The 17,525-nt window shown below is 44.7% G+C and overlaps 1 protein-coding gene across 2 annotated transcripts in view; it reads right to left on the reverse strand.

Moving 5' to 3' along the window:
• LOC138652023 (zinc finger protein 271-like) overlaps positions 1–17,525 on the reverse strand; it is a 99,514-nt gene that overhangs the window by 68,202 nt on the left and 13,787 nt on the right. Inside the window, exon 1 of one of the 2 annotated variants that reach the window (XM_069742719.1) lies at positions 4,919–5,055. The exons of the other annotated variant lie outside the window; for it this stretch is intronic. The gene's annotated coding sequence lies outside the window, so the exon portion shown is untranslated. Of the gene's footprint in view, positions 1–4,918; positions 5,056–17,525 lie in introns of those variants that run through there. 2 annotated transcript variants of the gene reach the window in all.

Raw genomic sequence — 17,525 nt, forward strand, 5'->3', positions numbered from 1 at the left:
AGTGGAAACCCCCCCAATTATAACTGAAACCCTAATCCAAACACATCCCTAACCCTAATCCCAACAGTAACTCTAACCACACCTCTTACCCTAATCCCAACCATAAATGTAATATAAACCCTAACTTTAGCCCCAACCCTAACTTTAGCCCCAACCCTAACTGTAGCCCTAACCCTAGCCCCAACCCTAACCCCAGCCCTAACCCTAACTGGAAAATGAAAATAAATACATTTTTTTTTTATATTTTTCCCTAACTAAGGGGGTGATGAAGGGGGGTTCAATTTAGTATTTATAGCGGGTTTTCTAGCCGTCACACACTAAAAGACGCTTTTTATTGCAAAAAATATTTTGGCGTTACCACATTTTGAGAGCTATAATTTTTCCATATTTTGGTCCACAGAGTCATGTGAGGTCTTGTTTTTTGCGGGACGAGTTGACGTTTTTATTGGTAATATTTTCTGGCACGTGACATTTTTTGATCGCTTTTTATTCCGATTTTTGTGAGGCAGAATGACCAAAAACAAGCTATTCATGAATTTATTTTTTTTCGGGGGGGGGGGGGGGGGGGCATTTATACCGTTCCGCGTTTGGTAAAATGAATAAAGCGGTTTTATTCTTCAGGTCAGTACGATTACGGCGATACCTCATTTATATTATTTTTTTATGTTTTGGCGCTTTTATACGATAAAAACTTTTATAGAAAAAAAATAATTATTTTTGCATTGCTTTATTCTGAGGACTATAACTTTTTTATTTTTTCGCTGATGATGCTGTATGGCGGCTCGTTTTTTGCGGGACAAGATGTCGTTTTCAGCGGTAGCATGATTATTTATATCCATCTTTTTGATCGTGTGTTATTCCACTTTATGTTCGGCGGTATGATAATAAAGCGTTGTTTTTGCCTCTTTTTTTAATTTTTTTTTACGGTGTTCACTGAAGGGGTTAAAGGGACACTGTCACCTGAATTTGGAGGCAACAATCTTCAGCCATGGAGGCGGGGTTTTGGGGTGTTTGATTCACCCTTTCCTTACCCGCTGGCTGCATGCTGGCTGCAATATTGGATTGAAGTTCATTCTCTGTCCTCCATAGTACACACCTGCGCAAGGCAAGATTGCCTCCATGGCTGAAGATTGTTCCCTCCAAATTCAGGTGACAGTGTCCCTTTAACTAGTGGGACAGTTTTATAGGTCGGGTCGTTACGGACGCGGCAATACTAAATATGTGTACTTTTATTGTTTTTTATTTAAAGGAATGTATTTATTGGAACAATATTTTTTTATTATTATTTAGGAATTTTTTTTTCTTTTTTTTCTTCGCCCCAGGGCCCCGGGGACATCACAGTAAAGTGACAGATCATTGATCTGACTCTTTGCTGTGCACTGTGTCAGATCAGCGATCTGACGAGCACATCAGGGAGGCTTCCTGGCGCCTGCTCGGTGCACAAAAAATAAGTCTTCACTCAACCAGAGATCATGAAAAATGGAGACGCTATGAATATCAGAAAAAGGCGCAATTTTTTTTTTTTTAAGCAAATTCTGTAAAAAAAAATTTCACCACTTAAAAAAAAAAACCTAGACGAGTTTGGTGTCTATAAACTCGTAATTGCATGCAGAAAAACCGCGGAGACACTATCACGTGTTTCTCAACACAAGCAATAAATAGCCAGGTCTTTCACCAGGAAGGAACAACCACGGGAAGGGCAGCATCCCAAAAGGGAAAACCACCTATGCCAAAACATGGTATCCATCCACAGACAGCTGAGAAACACGTGATGGTGTCTCCGCGGTGTTGGATGTTTCGATCCCCCCCGAGGTCATTCATCCTTATGTTTATAGACCTGGCTATTTATTGCTTGCGTTGAGAAACACGTGATGGTGTCTCCGCGGCTTTTCTGTATGCATTTGCATATTTCCCATAAGGGATGGGGGCAGTGTTCTGGATCACTGCGTTGGGAAACATGTGATGGTGTCTCCGCGGTGTTGGATGTTTCGATCTCCCCGAGGTCATTCATCCTTATGTTTATAAACTCGTAATGACCTGGAGAATCATAATGGCAGATCAGTTTTAGCATTTAGTGAACCTAGCAAAAGAGACAAGTGTGGGATTGCACTTTTTTTGCAATTTTGCTTTTTTTTTTTTTCCCTGATCAGACTAGGAGAGAGAGAGGGAGAGAGAGATGAAACGTATGGCCATCCGGCGTGAATACAAGACTATGATGAAAAAACAGAGCCAGCATCTAATTTAGCTGGATCCGTTTTTTTTCAAAATTTACCGGATTGTGACCGATGGCAAAAACCTGAAGTGTAAAAGTAGCCTTACATGAAATGGTAAAACCAATGGTGTCGTCCAAATTACAAGTTGTCCCACAAAAAATAAGTCCTCACATGGCCATATGACAGAAAAATAAAAAAAATAAAGTTATGGCTCTGGAAAGAAGGGGGGCGAAAAATTTAAAAACACAAAACTGAGAAAAGCGCCGGTCATGAATGGGTTAATTATACAATTTTGGTGTGTATACGATCTTTTGATGCCTGTTATTGCATTTTAATGCAACGTTGCAGTGACCAAAAAATGTAATCCTTGCGTTTTTACTTTTTTCCCATTATAGTTTGCAGATCAGATTAATTCCTTTTATATATTGACAGATTGGATGATTCTGAACACAACAATACCAAATATATGTATTTTATATATAAAAATATATATGTATTTTTCCTTTATTGTTTTATTTTGAATGGGGCGATTTGAACTTTTATATTTTTGTTATATTCGTATTATTTTTTTTAAGGCCATGTTCACACAATCCTTTTTTTAATGCGGAATCGCCGCGATTTTCCCACTGCGGGTCCGCAGCTGTTTTCCATGCAGGGTACATTACAATGTACCCTATGGAAAACAGGAACTGCTGTGCCCACATTGCGGAAAATCGCGAAAAAAGCCGCGCTGAATAGCCGCGGTAAAAAAGAAGTACCATGTCACTTCTTTTTGCGGAACTGCAGCGGTTCTGCACCCATAGACCTCCATTGTGAGGTCAAACCCGCAGTAAAGCCCGCAGATTAAAAAAATATCTGCGGGTTTTCTGCGGTTTGTGGTGCAGAACCGCTGCAGTGTGGCTGCCCCCCCCCCCCGTGCCCCAATCCCACCACCCCATGCTCCGATGCCCCACCCCCAGTGCTCCGACGCCCCCCCCCCCGTGCCCTCATCTCCCCCCCTTATACTTACCCGGCCTCCCGGTGTCCATCCGGCCGTCTTCTCCCTGGGCGCCGCCATCTTGCAAAATGGCGGGCGCATGCGCAGTGCGCCCGCCGAATCTGCCGGCCGGCAGATTCGTTCCAAAGTGCATTTTGATCACTAAGATATAACCTATCTCAGTGATCAAAATAAAAAAAATAGTAAATGACCCCCCCCCCTTTGTCACCCCCATAGGTAGGGACAATAAAAAAATTAAGAATTTTTTTTTTTCCACTAAGGTTAGAATAGGGTTAGGGTTAGGGGTAGGGTTGGGGTATTTTCAGCCATTTTAACCCTAAAAAACTTCCTAGAAAACACACAGACTCTGCATAGAAAACTGCACCAAAAAACGCATCAAAAAAAGGACCTGCGTTTTCTGCCAAGAGCTGCGGTTTTTAGTCCTGAAAAAAAGGAGGGAAATCAGGAACGTATGAACATAGCCTAAAACATTTTTACTTAGTTCAAGGGAGACTGGAAGCTAGGATCTTCCTATCACACTGAAGCCTTGCTCAGTGAGGCACAAGCGAGGTACCAACACAAATTAGCAAGTACTTGGGAAGTGTGAAGGAAGTCACACACACATCAGGTATGCTGCTGAGAGGCATTCACTGACGTGTCAGTTTTGCTATACATGTCAGGATTACAAAATAATGTTATTAAAGTGCTAGAATTTGCAATTTACAAGTCTATGCTCATGGGGGTATCCTGTTTATTGTACCAGTATATAGCAGACATATTGCCCAGTTGAATGACTATAAACAAAAGCACCAGTGGTTTCATGTTATCTCCACTATATCTGACTTGCATCTAATAATAACGCTTTCCTGAATGCTAAAACGGTTTGGGAAACATTGTAAAGTAATGCATGTAAGAGGGAATTCTGATGGAAGAGCACAATAGTGTGGAAAGATGTACACGTCCCTTTGTTATGAAGCGAATCAGTTACCGCAAGTTGTGTCTGCAGCATACCCTGTAATTAATTTCGGGGGGGGGGGGGGTTATGTTACGATTGAGGACGGTGTAGCCGTTTTCTTCACCATTTTTAATCTTCCGCTAAAGAGCTGCAGGAAGATTTTAAATACGTAGCAATAGGGAAGTGAGAATGTTTTATGGGAATCCTGGAGCACGTGTTCAGTAGTTCTATCGCCTGCTGCAGATCAGCACCGTACATGCCAGACAAATCCCAAACATTCACTCGTGGATGAGATGGTTATTTCCAGTGTTTTTTTTGTTTTCTTTTAAATAAAAGTAATTTAGCCCGATATTTATATATTGGATCTGAATAAGTTATCAGAAGAGATTTCCCATCGTTTTCTAGATTCCTGGAGATTCATATGACAAGTCGGTCATCATTTTACATTTAGCCATAATCGCCTCCAAAGGAAACTAAAATGTAAGCCACGGGGAGACTAAAAGTAAAGAATTCCCAGAGGTTTGCAGAATGACGGGAATACTCGGCTGCTTGCTCTCATCCTGCAGGAACCTTGCTCCCAAACAGCCTCTCTTTCCCATGTCGGTCCCATCCTGCCTGCACGGCTTTCCTCCCTCTATCCACCGCCCAGATTTACTAAAGGCCAAAACGCCATAATCCCAGCATCTCATTGTCCCATCTCACAAACATCCGGGGTCTTTACACTGGGCATGACATATAAAGCCTGGATTAGGGCTAAAAAGCAGACCATGTTACCTTCCCGCAGCTCCATTCAGCTACTGCCTGCAAACTTTCAGCCGACCTAAGTGGATGTTGCTGAGAGCCACTCGGCCATCTTTAGCCTCCTTTCCATCCCCCATTGAATCTGTTTCCAGCAGTCTTATCATTGCTTTAACTTCACTGCCTTAAAGGGAATGTCATATCCTTTGTTACATGCAGCCAGTAACTCCTCCTCTGGTAGCTCATTAACCAGTTCATGACCAGAAGCTTTATAGTTACAGGCGAACCGAGAATATTATGTAGAATCCCACACAATATAAAAAGCAGAGATGTTTAGCGAAAAAAAATAGGAAAATGAATAATAGACAAGAAAACCATGTGGCACAATTAGGCAGGTTACCTAAAAAAAATCTCTTCTCTTTGTAACTAAGTCTTTACTGAGGAATAGTAACCACTGCGGACGAGGCTGAAGTTGGTTTCTGATTCGGTCAGTTTCTTATTCGGCAATTTTTTCTTTTCTGTTTTTTATAGGTTTAACAACAAAAAATAAGCATCACAATAATAAAAGACAATGCAGTGAGGTGCCCTAATATGAATACACTTAAAACCGGCTACAAAAACAATAAAACTGGCACAGAAATGGGCATCAAAATGGGCACCAAAGAACGCTGAAGAAAGGGTGAAATGCCTTTGGGCCACTGATCTCGCACTGCAGACATATAGAACAGGGCACCCCACATCAAAACCATGTATCTCCAGCCTGGCCCAAATGGGTTCTGGGCATCAGAACTGGCAGCAAAGTGGGCAGACAGTCAATTTTGGCCATTTGAATAAGTAACTGATGTTTTTAAGGGGTTAAATAACTTTGGGCCACTGATCTGACACTTAGGCTGTGTGCACACGTTGCGTTTTTTTCGCTACGAAAATGCGATAAAAACGCTTAAAATACGCATACATATGCATCCCATCATTTAGAATACATTCCGCAATATTTGTGCACCGTGGAAAAAAAAACGCAGCATGTTCATTAATTTTGCGGATTTCCCACTATATTATTGCATCCCAGAACCTCCGGAAAAAAAAAACCCAAAAAATACACAGGTTTTGTTCAGGAAATTTCTGCAAGAAATCCTGACGTGTGCACATAGCCTTAAATACACAGATAGTGATTCCCTGCAACAAACCCATGTCCCTCTAGCCTGGCCCAAATGGGTTCTGGGCACCACACTTGGCATCAAAGTGGGCAAATAGAATTGCCTTGTGTATCGGATCCCAGCAATCTGTCACGGTTCACGGGGAAGATACCATTATCATCCCGACCACTCACACCAATTTGTCACAAACCGGGGTTGTTTGGTTACCCCTGGTGTCTTCTGAAGGGGATTTATCTATATCTCACTTCCCAGTTTTGGTTTGGAACTTGCAGCTCTCTGGTGCCCCCCCCTTACCCTCAGGTCAGTTGGGGTACTGCACCTAGGGTAATTAGACGCCAGAAAGACTGCCTGCTATGTACTGGCTATTGGGCATGCTGCAGCAAGGGCGATGTAACTACTCCCACTCGGGCGGGAACAATAATTATCAATGCCGCAGTCGCTACAAAGCCTCCCAAATGCACAGAACAAAGTATGCTGCCACCAGCTCCGATTTTCAAAGTATTGACGGGACCGGAGCAAACCCAAAATCAGTAGCATAATTCACCTCAGCGGATGCAACAATTCGTTTAGAGCATGGAGAGACAAGCTAGTCATTTTATATTTTACTCCAAAAAAGGTAGGCAGTGTTTACAAAGTATAAAAAGATATTATAAAGGAGACAAATCATATGCACAATACAATTACAAATAAAAAAGTGATTAAACATGGAAAAACACTTACACAGCGTTATGTCATCTTACCTCATGACTGGCCGTGTGCTGTGGAGGAGGGGATACATCTAGATGCATGCCACCCCCCTGTATCTCAACTAGACTCCGGACAAAGACACTGCAAAAATGCTCGCTCACTAAGTTATTCCTAGCCCAAAACCCAGACATTCCCCCTGTGATGACATCACTTAGAGGCTGACACCTCCCCTTTACTTAGAATATGAAAACTATTTTTACGCATATCTCGCTGTATGAAACTCATATGAAATACACCAGATTCTCGAGGTGCACCATGTCGGGGTGATTCTTTTAAGTGTAAGCACAGCATACTTACATGAACCACTTAAGGAGAAATCCACACTTTGCACTCTTTGCGTTTAGCTGCTAGCGGTTTCAGTGAGTGATAGATCTATCGATAGACATCCGGAATATATAATTCTTATATCTCTAGCCCGAATTGGTGCCAGACTGTCACTTTAATGGAACAAAGAATCTCACGGTGGCTACACCAGTTTCAACTAGTACCATGTGGGAGGGGGTGTGAGTAGTTTTAGGGAGACTGCTCTGCAGAGTAAAGCAATAAAACTTCAGTGATTATAGAAAGGGTTTTGAATTACAACCACAGCAGCAGGGAGAGTGAGAAGAGGGTGGTGTCAGGATGGCCTACAGCGTGTGTCTGCTCAGCTTTAAGAGACGTAGCAGAGCTCAGTGTGCGTGATCCCAGAAAATCAAATACCTCATGTTCCTGACACCTTGGTTACAGCATCATAACCCTGTTATTAACTGGGTTACTGGGGAAATTGTTCAATGGGGGCCTAATTGTGTTAACAAATGTTGTAAATCTGTGTCCTTGTCTAAGTCCTTGAAGTCTGTATCTGTGTTGTCTGTCGGTCTGGAAGGTATTCCGGAGTACCTGAAGGACTTTGTGTTCTCTGAAAGCGAGGCTGAGGTTCTACCGCCACATCCATCTTTTGATTGTGCCATCAATTTAATTTCTGGGGCTAAATTACCCAAGGCCTATTTGTTTAAACTGTCTGGTCCTGAGCGTCTGGCCATGAGGGAGCATATTGCCAAGAGTCTTCGTAATGGACATATCCACCCTTCTGTTTTTCCTGTGGCAGCTGGCTTTTTCTTTGTAAAGATAAAAGATGGTGGTTTGCATCCTTGCCTCGACTTTCGGGAACTCATCAAAATCACTGTGAGAAGCACGTACCCACTTCCTCTCATTCCTGACTTGTGTAACTAATTGTCTGGGGCCAAATGGTTTTCTAAGTTGGATTTGCGGGGAGCCTATAATTGGATAAGGGTTTGAGAGGGAGAGTAGTGGAAGACGGCGTTTCTCACGTGAGAAGTTATTTTTTAGAATGTGTTTATGCCCTTCGGGCTAACAAACGCCCCAGCCATTTTTCAAATTTTTATTAATGCTGTTTGCTTATCTGATTGGTCGCTTTGTGAATATTTACCTTGACAACATCTTGGTTTACTCCCCCGAGAGTGAAACCCATTTACACTATTTGTGTACTGTCCTTCAGAGACTCAGGGAAAACCAACTTTTTGCAAACTTTGAAAAATGTAAATTTTTTGTACAGGAGTTATCATTTTTGAGTTTGAATGTTTACAATGAGGGGTTTCACATGTATTCCAAGAAGGTGCAGGCTATTAGTGATTGGGTTCAGCCCCGTGACTTGAAGGGTTTGCAACTAGTGATGAGCGAGTATACTCGTTGCTCGGGTTTTCCCGAGCACGCTCGGGTGGTCTCTGAGTATTTGTGACTGCTCGGAGATTTAGTTTTCCTTGCTGCAGCTGCATGATTTGCGTCTACTAGACAGCTTGATTACATGTGGGGATTCTCACCAGACAACCCCCACATGTACTCAAGCTGGCTAGCCGCTGTAAATCATGCAGCCGTGTCAGCAAAAATTAAATCTCCAATGAAAAGTCACAAATACTCAGACCACCCGAGCAACGAGTATACTCGCTCATCACTATTTGCAACGCTTCTTGGGGTTTGCAAACTACTATCGAAAGTTCATCAAGGGGTTTTTGCAGGTAATTAAGCCTCTTACTGATCTCACGTTAAAGGGTGCAGATGTAAAGAACTGGTCATCGTCTGCGGTAGAATCTTTTTTGGCGTTGAAAAAGTGTTTTATGACCGCCCCGGTATTGGTTCAATCGAATTCGTCTGAACCCTTTGTGGTGGAGGTTGACGCTTCCGAGGTGAGGGTAGGGGCAATGATGTCTCAGGGACCCGCCACTCTGACTAACCTCAAACCGTGCGCCTTCTTTTCCAAAATGTTATTTTCGGCAGAGAGAAATTATGATGTGGACAACAGAGAACTTCTTGTGGTCAAGTTGGCTTTTGAAGAATGGAGGCATTTTTTGGAGGGGGCGGTTCATCCTATTACTGTGGTGACTGATCATAAAAACCTAGCTTACATCGAGCCTGCCAAAAGATTGACCACCAGGCAGGCCCGGTGGTCGCTTTCTTTTCTCAGATTTAATTTCCATTACTTTTTTCGCCTGGGATCAACAAATGTTAAGGCTGATGCATTATCCCATAGCTTTGAGCCAGTGTCCCCTCCCGAACCTCCATCCTCCATTCTTCACCCTGGGGTGGTTGTGGCCGATATCTCATTTGAGTTGGAGAGAGAATTTTGAGGCCCAGTCTCTAGCTCCAAGTTCCAAGCCAGTTGGGAGATTGTTTGTCCTTGAGCAATTTCGTTTTAGGCTCCTTCGAAAGTTCCATGAGTCCATGTTAAGTGCCCATCCAGGGATTTTGGCCACCTGGGAGGCTGTGAAAAGGGGTTTTTTGGTAGCCATCGCTGGTTACTGATGTAAAAAAATGCACTTATCAGTCCCTGGAGCAAATTCTGCGGCGTTCGGCCTCTATCAGGCAGGATGATTGATCTGATGTTTTGCCTTTGGCTGAGTTTGCTTTCAACAGTTGTGTGAGTCAGTCCACTGGTATGTCCCCCTTCCTTGATAACTATGTGTTTAATCCACATTTGGGGAGTTTTCGCACTTGGATTTTGGTTGTCCAGGGACTGAGGGTACTGTTCAGCGTTTGAAGGTCCTGTGGGCTGAAGTTCGTCGTTACATCTCCAAGGCTCAGGGGAGGTACAAGTTTTTTGCTGATAAGAAAAGTGTGTCGGGTCCTACGTTCCAGGTTGAAGAGAAGGTGTGGTTGTCCAAAGTGGGTGCTCAAAGTTCCCTCTGCCAACTTGGATCCGAAATTTATTGGTCCATATGTTGTTGTGGAGATTATTAACATGGTGGCCTGTACTGTAGGTTGCGTCTCCCCGGTTCGTTAAAAAATTACAATGTGTTCCACAAGTCCCTGTTGAAACCCTTGGGAACTGTTGAGGAGACTTCTTTGTCCACGGTTCCCCCGATATTGGTGGAGGGTCACATGGAGTACGAGGTGGGACGCATCGTAGATTCCCGGTGGGTGCGCCGTACTTTGCAGTATTTAGTACACTAGAGGGGGTACGGTCCGGAGAATCGGTCATTGGTCCCTGCCCATTCTATACATGCTGACCATATTATCTGCGCGTTTGATGCCAGGCATCTTGAGAAGCTTGGGGGTCCAGTGGCCCCTGTTGAGAGGGGGTACAGTCATGGTTTGTTTGGGATTTCTTTGGCAGTACTTCTAGGGTTAATTAATGTGGCCTCTCTTTGGGTTGGTGAGTGCTATATTTACCCGCCCCTGTGCTGTGCCCGTTGTCAGTTATACAGCCGATGTTGGCAGAGCCGCTGACCCCGTGAATACCTGTGTATATTGCTTATTCCTGTTTTGCGTGCTTGTGTATGACTCTGTCTTTTCCCTGTTCTCGCATTTGCCACCTGATTCGGAACTTCACGAGAAACTCCTGGTTTTGATCTCTGCTTTGTCCCCTGACTTCCTGCTCGTTAGTCCTTCTGGTACCTCATGTCTCTCTCTGGCTTCTGACTCCGGCTTGTCTCTTACCACGCTATTATTCTCTCCCCTTGGCTACCATGCTGTTCTCTGGTCTGACTTCGGCTCGCCTGACACTTCTCTCAGCTTCCCCGGCTCCTGTCATCATCCCTGGGAGTTCAGGACCTAGCCACGCCTCCAAACACTCCCACGGTGGTCACGTGCTGCAGGTCCTGTTCACCTGCAGGTGTGCTCACAACAGCATCTCACGTCACAGCAGGATTTCCCAGCACACCCCGGACACTTGTACAGACTCAGGGGGTAAGTTTGTTATGGTGTCTGTTACAGGCGCATCTTTAAGATGCGCCAATTACGGCACTTAGCCTCTCTCTTCCCACTGCCCTGTAGCGGTGGCAATATGGGGTAATAGTTGGGTGGTTGATGTAACCTTTGAATTGTAAGGTCACATCAAGCCCGACTTAGTAATGTAGAGGTGTCAATGAGACAGCTTATCCACTACTAATCCCATAGTTGTTAGAGGTTCAATAAAGACACAGCCAGAATAAAGTTTTTAATTAAATAAATAAACACTGTTTACCATCTTTATTATTCAGCTAATCCATGAGACGCCCTTGAACTCCTGTAATGAATAAAAAAACAAAAGCAACCATATACCATACCTGTCCATCGTTCTGTCCCACGCAGTAATCCATATCTGGGGAAAATACAGTTTGCTACCAGGACGGTGCTAAGATGCTACTGGCCCAGCTACAAAAACAACTGGGGAATGAGGTGATGCTGCCGGCGAGGGCTCAGTGACTAACGGTGAAGTCACTGAGTCTTCCCTCCCTGCCAGCTTGACCCGTGCTGAGCTCTGGAGCATGGGAAAATGCCAGTTCATTTTGCCACGCTGCAGAGTTCATCGCAGTTCAGGCCGGCAGGGAGGGCAGACTCAGTGACGTCAGCGCTAGTCTCTGAAGCTGTGCTGGCATCATCTCATTCATTCACCAGTAGTTTGCAGCCATGGGGGTCGCATTTCAGCACCACTCCTGGTTGCAAACTGTTTTTTCCTCATACATGGATTACTGCGTGGAACAAAACAATGGACAGGTATTGTATGTGGTTGTTGTTTTTTTTTATATTATTTATTACAGAAGAACGAGGGCGTCGTATGTATTAGCTGAATAATAAAGAGGAAAAACTGTGTTTAGTGTTTTATTACATTAAAAGACGTTATTCTAGCTGCGTCTTTATTGAACCTGTAACAATTACACTGTGTTCCAAATTATTATGCAAATGATATTTTTCTCTGATTTTCCTAAATGGTCGGTGCAAATGACAGTCAGTCTAATAAAAGTCATCACCCGTTAGATTATACATCGAATTTTATTGAAGAAAAATCCCAATGATAACAGTATAATCTCCAAAATAAATAAAAACTCAAAATGCACTGTTCAAAATTATTAGGCACAGTAGAATTTCTATACACTTGATATGTTTTAAAGAACTGAAAATGCTCATTTGTGGAATTTGCAGCATTAGGAGGTCATAATCACTGAACAAAACAGCTATTTAACTCCAAAACCTCCTAACAGGCCAAGTTACATGTTAACATAGGACCCCTTCTTTGACATCACCTACACAATTCTTGCATCCATTGCATAGCTCCCAACCGTCCCTCATTGTGCGGGACTGTCCCGGTTTCGAGCCTTTTCCCCGCTGTCCAGCAGAGGACGCTCTGCGTCCCGCAGAGAGTAGGAGAAGCAGTCGACACGCCCCCTTGTGTAAAGCCACGCCCCTTACTCTTCCGTACCTATGCAGTGCAGTACGTATCAGTCGGTCATCCCTGCACCACAGAGCCTTACACCACATATTGGCTGCCTGCTTTGTGCTCACAGGACCTGTGATGAGGTCACAGGAGGGGAGGAGCTGGGGTCACATGATCGGGACCTCCGTGGATTGCAGGACTCGGCTGTGTGCTGGTTGCCAACTTGCCACATGGTGCTACTGGTGCTGGATACGTAAGTAATGCCTTGTGTGGGGTCAGGAGGTGTACAGTGTGCATGTAGCAGAGCCATGTGTGTACGAGGTGTATGGAGCGGAGCCGTGTGTGTACGAGGTGTATGGAGCAGAGCCGTGTGTGTATGAGGTGTATGGAGCGGAGCCGTGTGTGTACGAGGTGTACGGAGCGGAGCTAAATATGTACGAAGTGTACGGAGCGGAGCCGCGTGTGTACGAGGTGTACGGAGCAGAGCCGCGTGTGTACGAGGTGTACGGAGCGGAGCCGTGTGTGTACGAGGTGTACGGAGCGGAGCCGTGTGTGTACGAGGTGTACGGAGCGGAGCCGTGTGTGTACGAGGTGTATGGAGCGGAGCCGTGTGTGTACGAGGTGTATGGAGCGGAGCTGAATGTGTACGAGGTGTATGGAACAGAGCCGTGTGTGTATGAGGTGTATGGAGTGGAGCCGTATGTGTATGAGGTGTACGGAGCGGAGCTAAATGTGTACGAACCGGTGTAAGGAGCGGAGCCGCGTGTGTATGAGGTGTACGGAGTGGAGCCGCGTGTGTATGAGGTGTACGGAGTGGAGCCGCGTGTGTACGAGGTGTATGGAGCGGAGCACGTGTGTACGGAGCGCAGCCGCGTGTGTAGGAGTAGCTATGTGTGGCCATTATGCGGTACGAAGTATCATGTGCGGCCAATATACAGTATGGAGCATCACGTGCAGTCATTATACAGTATGGAGCATCACGTGCGGTCATTATACAGTATGGAGCATCACGTGCGGTCATTATACAGTATGGAGCATCACGTGCGGTCATTATACAGTACGAAGCATCACGTGCGGTCATTATACAGTACGAAGCATCATGTGTGGCTATTATACAGTATGGAGCGTCATGTGTGGCCATTATACAGTATGGAGCATCACGTGCGGTCATTATACAGTATGGAGCATTGTGGGGCCATTATACAGTATGGAGCATCATGTGTGGCCATTATACAGTCCGAAGCATCATGTGAGGCCATTATACAGTATGGAGCATCATGTGTGGCCATTATACAGTATGGAGCACTGTGGCCATTATACAGTATGGAGCATCATGTGTGGCCATTATACAGTATGGAGCACTGTGTGGCCATATTTTTTTGTTTATAATTATTGTATATAAAACAGTGTGATCAGCAATGCTAAATGGGTGTGGTTGGGACATGGATATGGGTGTGACTAATAATGAATGGGTGTGGTCAGAGGCGTGGTCTAAAATTTCCCATCTTTAAAAGTTGGGAGGTATGCATTGAACTTGTGAGTTTTTGGAGAGTTTCTGTTTATATTTCTTTGCATGAAGTCAGAATAGCCTCCCAGAGCCGCTGTTTTGAGGTGAACTGCCTCCCACCCTCATAGATCTTTTGCTTGATGATACTCCAAAGGTTCTCTGTACAGTTGAGGTCAGGTGAAGATGGTGGCCACACCATGAGTTTATCTCCTTTTATGCCCATAGCAGCCAATGACTGAGGTATTCTTTGCAGCATGAGATGGTGCATGGTCATGCATGAAGATGATTTTGCTCCTGAAGGCACGTTTCTGCTTTTTAGACCATGGAAGAAAGTTGTCAGTCAGAAACTATAAATACTTTGTAGAGGTCATTTTCACACCTTCAGGAACCTTAAAGCGTCCTACCAGCTGTTTCCCCGTGATTCTGGCCCAAAACGTGACTCCTCCACCTCCTTGCTGACGTCGCAGCCTTGTTGGGCATGGTGGCAATCCACCAACCATCCACTACTCCACCCATCTGGACCATCCAGGGTTGCTTGACACTCATCAGTAAACAAGTCTATTTGGAAATTAGTGTTCATGTATGTCTGGGGCCACTTTAAGGGTATGTGCACACGATGAAGATTTAGTGCAGAATTAGTGCAGTTCTGCAGCAGATTTTTCTGCTGCAGAACTGCACTCTGATTTACAGTACAATGTAAACCAATGTGAAAAAAAAGCTGTACACAAGGTGCAGAAAAATCAGCGCAAAAACGTTGCAGATTTCAAAGAAGTGCATGTCACTTCTTTTGTGCGTTTCTGCACCCCTCCATTAATAGAAATCTGCAGTGGTAAAAACTGCAGTGGTAAAAACTGCACAAAATCAGCATCAATTCTACACAAAAAACGCACTAAATCTGCATAAAAAAACGCAACTGCGGATTCTGCCAGGAGATGCAGATTTAGTGCAGAAAATTCTGTACCACATTTCCTACGTGTGCACATAGCCTAACCATTTCTGCTTGTGAACACTGTTTAAGGGTGGCTGAATATTAGGTTTATGCACCACAGCAAGCCTTTGAAGGATCCTACACTTTGAGGTTCGAGGGACTCCAGAGGCGCCAGCAGCTTCAAATAACTGTTTGCTGCTTTGTAATGGTATTTTGGCAGCTGCTCTCTTAATCCTAATACCATCTTAATCCTAATACTATTTTAATGGTACAAGTTGCATGCTGCAAGTCAGATATGGCCTTGGTCAGATGTGACATCATTTGAAGTGATATCTTTTAAGTGTCATCAGAAATACGAATCCAGTTCAAACTACTAACACTGATCTCCAAAGCCATTCACAACCTGTCCCCTCCCTATATCTCTGAACTAATCTCCCAATATCTTCCCTCACGTAATCTCCGATCCTCCCAAGACCTCCTACTATCCTCCACACTTATTCGTTCCTCACACAACCGCCTCCAAGATTTCTCCCGAATATCCCCCATCCTCTGGAATTCCATGCCTCAACACGTCCGATTATCGACCACCCTCGGATCCTTCAGACGGATCCTGAAAACCCATCTCTTCAGGAAAGCCTACAATAACCAAGCCACCGCCGCCAGAGCCGCCTCACCCCTACCTTCTTGTCTCTTCCCCTCTGTACCAGTCTGTCACTGTAAACCTGTTTACTGTAAACGATATCTATAACCCTGTATGTAACCCCTTTCTCATGTACAGCACCATGGAATTAATGGTGCTATATAAATAAATAATAATAAATTTGTCTGGCAGAAACCTTCCTCATTATGCCTTTATCAGCACGAACACGTCTGTGCTCAGATTCAGCCACAAATCTCTTAACAGTACAATGATAACGCTTAAGTTTTAGGGAAATATCTAATGTTTTCATCCCTTGACCAAGGCATTGCACTATTTGATGCTTTTAGGGAACAGAGATCCTTTTTCTTTCCCATGTTACTTGAAAACTGTGGCCTGCTTAATAATGTAGAACATCATTTTTAAGTAGTTTTCCTTTATTTTGAATCACCAGGAAAACTAATTATCACATGTGTTTAAGATTGATTTCAGTGATCTATTGAGCCCTGAGACACAATACCATCCATGAGTTTATTTGAAAAACAAAACAATTAAATCTTTGACACTTAAATCCAATTTGCATAATAATTTGCAACACAGTGTATAGGATTAGCAATGGATATGTGTCTTATTGACACCTCTCCATTACTAAGGCCATGCTTGATGTGACCTTACAATATAAAGGTCACCTCAACCCCCAAACTATTACCCCATATGCCACAGATACAGGGCAGTGGGAAGAGAGAGGCTAAGTGCCAGAATTCTGGGGCGGCTGAGAGCTGGTGTTTGAAGCCAGGGGGGAGTCAATATCCATTGTGTTAGGGCTGGCGGAACTCACCAACTAATTATAAGGATGGTATAAGGTGTGTTCGCAGTCTGGGGTCCACCGTGCAGAGATGACACCTGCTGCTCGGTAATGGCAATCAGTATATGGCGGTATAATGTGAACACACGGGTTAGCTTCACCCGGTATGTAAGGAAGCGAACCCTGTTGAGTCACAGGGCCGCAATACCGCAGAGAGAATGCTAGTATTGGGTCACAGGACTCTGCCCCAAAGACACGGGGTTAGAGTCCCTCTAGACCACTAGCGCTAGGCGCCGCAATTGCGGTGCCAGGGAAAAACCTAAATAATGATTTACCGCACTGAGTGCGTACAGCGCCGCTCTGGCGGAAGCCACTAACCACCCTAACAAGGGCCAGGAAAGCACACTTGTTGCGAAAGGCGCCGCACTAGCGGTCGCTGCTAATTGACGCTGTGTACTCATGCCTAGTGCTGGATGGCACAGTCTGGCGCTAGGTATTTCAATCACCCAAGTAGATTAAACAACACTAGGGATGGGTATGATTAAGGAGCTGTCACCATATTCAGTCACACATTCACACACACGCGATTTCTGATTTTTACTAGCGCATGCAAACCTTTTATATCTGTAGCCTTCCAGGACCTTCTTAGTGCTCCAATCGGAGCTGCTACAGGAGCTGAGCATGTGACCCCCGACCACCAATGAGAGGGCGTCCCGTGGGCATGCTCAGTAGAAGCAGGCCTTAGTCCCTGGAACGTCTGTGCACGCCGCTGATCAATGCTGGTTACAAAGGCTGAGCCTGGAATGGCAGCTATAACCAAACGCACAGCATCTGCTTGAACCAGACGCTGGGACTGACGTCTCCGCTAAGCAGGCTCCACTGTGGCTGAAGGAGAATGGGGGACCGCAGCGGACATGGTTCGAGAGTTCCCCTGTGCAGCGGTGGGAACTCGACACCTAACACATGGCCCCTTCCTAGGCTATGACTATCAGCCCGCAGCTGTCTGCATAGACTTTTCTGGATATTAATTAAAAGGGTACCCCATGTCATTTTTTGGGGGCCACCCTATTTTAATAGCCAGTAAACGCAAAATATACACCTGCGGGCTCATATTCATAGCCTGGGGAGATCTATGGGTAGTAACCTCTTCCTAGGCTATAAACATCGGCCCCCAGTCGCTGGCTTTCCCTCTCTGGATTGGAAAATTATGAGGGAGCCCAAAAGATATTTTTTGGGGAA

The sequence above is a fragment of the Ranitomeya imitator genome, chromosome 10, assembly GCF_032444005.1.
Source record: "Ranitomeya imitator isolate aRanImi1 chromosome 10, aRanImi1.pri, whole genome shotgun sequence".
In the NCBI taxonomy this organism is placed as follows: domain Eukaryota; kingdom Metazoa; phylum Chordata; class Amphibia; order Anura; family Dendrobatidae; genus Ranitomeya; species Ranitomeya imitator.